The sequence below is a fragment of the Penaeus vannamei genome, chromosome 8, assembly GCF_042767895.1.
Source record: "Penaeus vannamei isolate JL-2024 chromosome 8, ASM4276789v1, whole genome shotgun sequence".
Classification (NCBI taxonomy): domain Eukaryota; kingdom Metazoa; phylum Arthropoda; class Malacostraca; order Decapoda; family Penaeidae; genus Penaeus; species Penaeus vannamei.
Genome location: NC_091556.1, coordinates 15,914,531 through 15,919,530, shown reverse-complemented (window position 1 = coordinate 15,919,530; position 5,000 = coordinate 15,914,531).

Here is a 5,000-nt window from a genome sequence, read left to right as displayed (position 1 = left end):
CTTCGTTCTCTCCCGAATGAGTTCCTCGCCCCTCCCCCCCACCCCCCACCCCGCCCCCCCGAAGACCCATAATACATTTTTTAACTCTCCCAGCCCCAGAAAGGACACTTCCCCTCATCATGGACTCAGGTACTCGCAGTTCTATTTTACGAGTATCACGCATCATCCTATTTACTCTCAACATTTTTTTTTCTTTTTTTCTTTTTTCTTATTTTTGTGGTTAGAGATAAAGCTTTAAGGCCTTCACACTCAACCTTTACCTTCTGCACGTGGGAGACGGCTTGGTGAAGATGATTTTCAGAGAGAGAGAGAGAGAGAGAGAGAGAGAGAGAGAGAGAGAGAGAGAGAGAGAGAGAGAGAGAGAGAGAGAGAGAGAGAGAGAGAGAGAGAGAGAGAGAGAAAGAGAGAGAGAAAGGGGGGGGGAGAGGGAAAAGGTAGGGAGAGAGGGAGGAAGGGAGGGAGGAAGGGAGGAAGGGTGAGAGAGAGAGAGAGAGAGAGAGAGAGAGAGAGAGAGAGAGAGAGAGAGAGAGAGAGAGAGAGAGAGAGAGAGAGAGAGAGAGAGAGAGAGAGAGAGAGAGAGAGGGGGGGAGGGAGGGAGGAAGAGAGAGGGACAGAGAGGGAGCGTGGGAGAGCGGGAGAGAGAGAAAGCGTGTGTGTGTGAGAGAGGGAGAGAGCGAGAGAGAGATAGGGGGGGAGTATATCTGAATGAAACATTAGTTTCCTGTGTCACTCATCCGAGGGGAGGGGAGAGTGGAAGGGGTGGAAGGGTAGGAGGGAGGGGTGGGAGAGAAAAGGAAGGAAGGGTAGGAGGGAGATGGAGAGGATGGGAGGGTAGGAGGGAGGGTAGGAGGGTACTAAAGACGGAAAGTAGGCAGAGAAAAAGGGAGGGTGAGAGGGAAAAAGAGAAGGAGGGGAGAGAGAGAAGGAGGAAGGGAGGGAGATACGTTTGAGAAAGGAAGATAATTACGAAAGAAGAGAGGAAGAGTGAAGCAAATAAAAACGAACAGACAAGACGAATGAGAGAAGAGAAAACAATAAAGAAAAAAAAACACAAAGACCACCGAATCAAAACCTCGAAACTCGTCCATGTCTTCCGCAAACGAAAAAAAAAAAAACAATAAAGCGAGAGAGTGTAAAGAAAGTAACAAGAAGACGAAGAGTATAATAAAAAAATAATAATAACAATACGGAAAGGTCAGTAGGTAACGAATAGAAGAGATACTCGACGCGGCGAGAGAACCAGAGCAGTGAAAGTCAACGACTCAACACGGAGTTAGTTTCACCTTCGGGCTCGTGTTCGGGAGACATCGGCCGGTGGACGCCCCTTCGCCCGCTCTCGCTCTCTCTCTATCTTTCTATCTATCTATATTTCTATCAATCTGTCTATCTATCTGTTTATCTGTCTGTATCTCTCTTTATGTCTCCTTATATATCTATCTCTCTGTTCCTCTCTCTCTCTCTCTCTCTCTCTCTCTCTCTCTATCTATCTATCTATCTATCTATCTATCTATCTCTATCTATCTATCTCCTCTTCTCTGCATAACCTTCTCAGATTCGTTATTTATACATAATCCTCTTTCTTTATTTTCTCCCCCATATCATCTATCTTCTATGCAGCTTCTTATTTTCATTTCTACTATCCCCCCCATTTATCTCTCGATTTGCATCCTCCTTGCATCATTCTCTCATATTTTCTATCTCTTTTTGTGTAGCTTTAGGATCATATTGCCGTAATCATAATGGCAAATTTGACCCTAACGAGATTACAGTCATTCTCATTAACTATTTATCTAATGATTTTAGTTTTCCGAAATAGATAGATAGAAAGATAGATAGATATATTGAGTTATAGATATCGATAGAAAGATGTATAGTTAGACAAACAGATATATCTGAATATATATTGACTGAAGAGAGAGCAAGTGAGAGAGAGAGGAGAGGAATTGAGAGAGAGAGAGAGAGAGAGAGAGAGAGAGAGAGAGAGAGAGAGAGAGAGAGAGAGAGAGAGAGAGAGAGAGAGAGAGAGAGAGAGAAACAGACAGACAGGCAGGTATAGACAGACAAATAAACAGACAGGCAAACAGACAAACGGAGAGGTAGAGAGAGAGAGACAGATAGAGAGCTAAAAAAGTAAACACAAAAGTGAAAAGTGAGAGAAAGTAAGAAAGAAAGAAAAAGTGAGAAAGAACTAGATAACAAGAGAACGTGCTTCGATTTTTACGACCGAGTGTAAGTACAAACATATATTTTTGTGCTGCTCTGCGTGTGCATGTGTGTGTGTGTGCCTGCATGCGTGTCATCTAACCCAATCCTAGTTCTTTGACTTCTGTTCTTGTTAGCTTTGTTTTCCAGTCCGTTTATGATTGATAGGTTGGTTACAGTTATGTAGGCGTGATAATTGTGATAATTTTCATTGACGATGTTCATGAATGATATTAAAGACTATTTCTTTAACGTAAGCATGTCGGTTATTGTTACTTGTTCCAATGCCTTCTCTCTTTTCACTGTTGAGATAATTATTACAAGAATATTTATTTATTGCTGGTCTTATACTTTTTTTATTTTGTGGTATTTTCTTAGTGTTGATTTTTTTGCTGTTGTTGTATTTTCTTATCGTACCTCATATTTTTTTATAATATGATTTGGTTTTCTTGTTGATTACTGATTACCCAGTTGAATGAGCAACGCAAAGCACCTTGATATATTTTCGCCTGTGAAGATGAGGGAAGATGAGGAAGATTTTGATTTGCAAGTGAATAAATCTTCCGGGAAGATCCCCATCATTCACTCTCACTCATCCATGACAGTCATGCGTGACAGTCACCAGTCACTTGCTAGCAGTGCCAAGTGTGTCTGGTGAAGTCAACTTTCTCCCGGGGAGTTTTGTCAGCCAGTAACTGTTACATGAGCATCGGTGGGCCTGTGCCTTACACATCCACCCTCAGCTGTGCCCCGTGGCCCGTGCCCCGTGGCCCGTGCCCCTGGCGGTGCCACCGACGCCCGCAGGAGGGAGCGTTTCTTTCGAGAGCATAATCATCTGCAGCGTCGAGCAGGCCCTCACAAACCCATCCGCGCTGGCACTCGCGTATCCGCTGCATCTAAGCGCGCGGCGGCAAGTACTGAGGCGCAGGCACACTTGCAATTACTCAGAGAATAATCGATGTACCATTTATATGCTTACTTAAAACTGGCCTCATTTTTTTCCCGCCGCGCGTTTGAAATACGTTTCGTTTATTAGGTCGTCATGCTAACGACCGGGTAAATAATACTTGAAATTCATCTTGGTTATTTGAATTCGAAATGCTTTTTTCTCTCTTATGTCTCGAAGAAATATTTCTGCATATGAAAAATAGCTGCACCGTCACCATTACTGGAGTTCCCCAATTGTTGCAAAATGTAAGATGTAACTGTATGACCATCTGCCTTGCGAGCGTTTGTGTGTTTGTGCATTCATCGTGTGTCTAATTACTTGCTTAAATGTATGTGTTTAAGCCGGTGGCTTCTCGCTCGCAAGGATATGAAAGTCTTCGAATCGAGAAGTTCTCCTTATTTGTATTTCCTTCGGCGGTCCTTGGAGGAGGGCCCGGCGCGCGTGTCCGGGGAGCGCGTATCCACGTGCGCGCGGAGGAGGAGCAGTGAAAGTGTATGACGCTGCTCGCCGCTCGGTCAATGACATTTACTGTTCTGTCTCCCCGAAGTGGCCCGGCGTTTCGCGAGGAAAGGAGGCGCGGGAAGGAACTCTGGACTCTGTTGCCGAGGGAGATAAGTCCGGTTTCCCACTGCTGCTGGGATTATCAGCCCGCGATCCGCTGTAAGCTTGAGGAGTCCAAATGCTTTAAGACCGCTTAATCTGTGCCTTAAGTCGCCTCTTCCTTGGTCTTTCACAATCTTACGAAGAAGAAAGAGAGAATAGAAGAACACGCCGAGTATCAAGGAGATGATTCTCGGAAAGTTTCGTAGGCTGAGGAAAAGGAGGATAGACTTCGGTAGAAATAATTCACGGAAAAGTTTTGCAACGAAGATAATCTATCAAAGATAGATAGAAAGAGGTACGATACTACTTGACCAACTTAAGTGGATTATAACTTAAATTATTATGGCCTATGGTGTTCGTTATTAAGATATTTACACCTAAGTTTTTAAATGTATTGCATCGCCTAGAGAGAGCAGTAAAACGAGCGATAAAGTGATAAAAAACAGAGCGAAGAAAAGCGAATTCACTACCGATGCTTCGGATGACGTATCAAAAGAAATTTTCCCTTCGTATAATCAGCTGATCCTAATTCTAACCCTAACACATATACCCATCATGATTTTAGGACCAAGAGTCGGGATCTAATTAGAGCATCAAATGAATAACACATTGCCAACAATAGATATTAACAATAAACTAACCGGATCGACATTATCAAAAGTTCATACATCCGGTATTGTGAATGGCGCGTACACATCCCCTGGGCGACGGCAGCGTGGCGAGTATGAATGAAATGGAATGTTTACATTATGTGAGTCAGAGTAAATTCATATGTAACGGGTTCAGCGCTCTAATTTGTACACATATCCTTTGGTGAATGAACGTAGGCGTAGGAGCTCTGAAGGGTTATCGATTATTTTATTAAAGGGAATCGTTGTCGGGATTTTTATTGTAACCGTTGAGAAGTTGTGATAGCAAACATATTGAATAGAAGCCAGTGTTAGCACTTCTACTGCAGTGGCAGTAAAATAGCATTGCAATGAATAAATCAGCGTAATTGAGTAGATATCAGTGTGAATACCTATTTATTACTAATGATAGTAGTAGTAGTAGCAGAAATAGTAGTAGTAGTAGTAGTAGTAGTAGTAGTAATAGTAGTAGTAGTAGTAGAAGTAGAAGTAGTAGTTGTAGTGGTAGCAGTAATAGTTGTAGCAGTAAGAGTGGCGGTGGGAGTATAATCTAATTTTATTCCGTTTGTTACAATAGTTATTCTTGGTGTGACAGACTTTTTCATATTTTTCTTCTA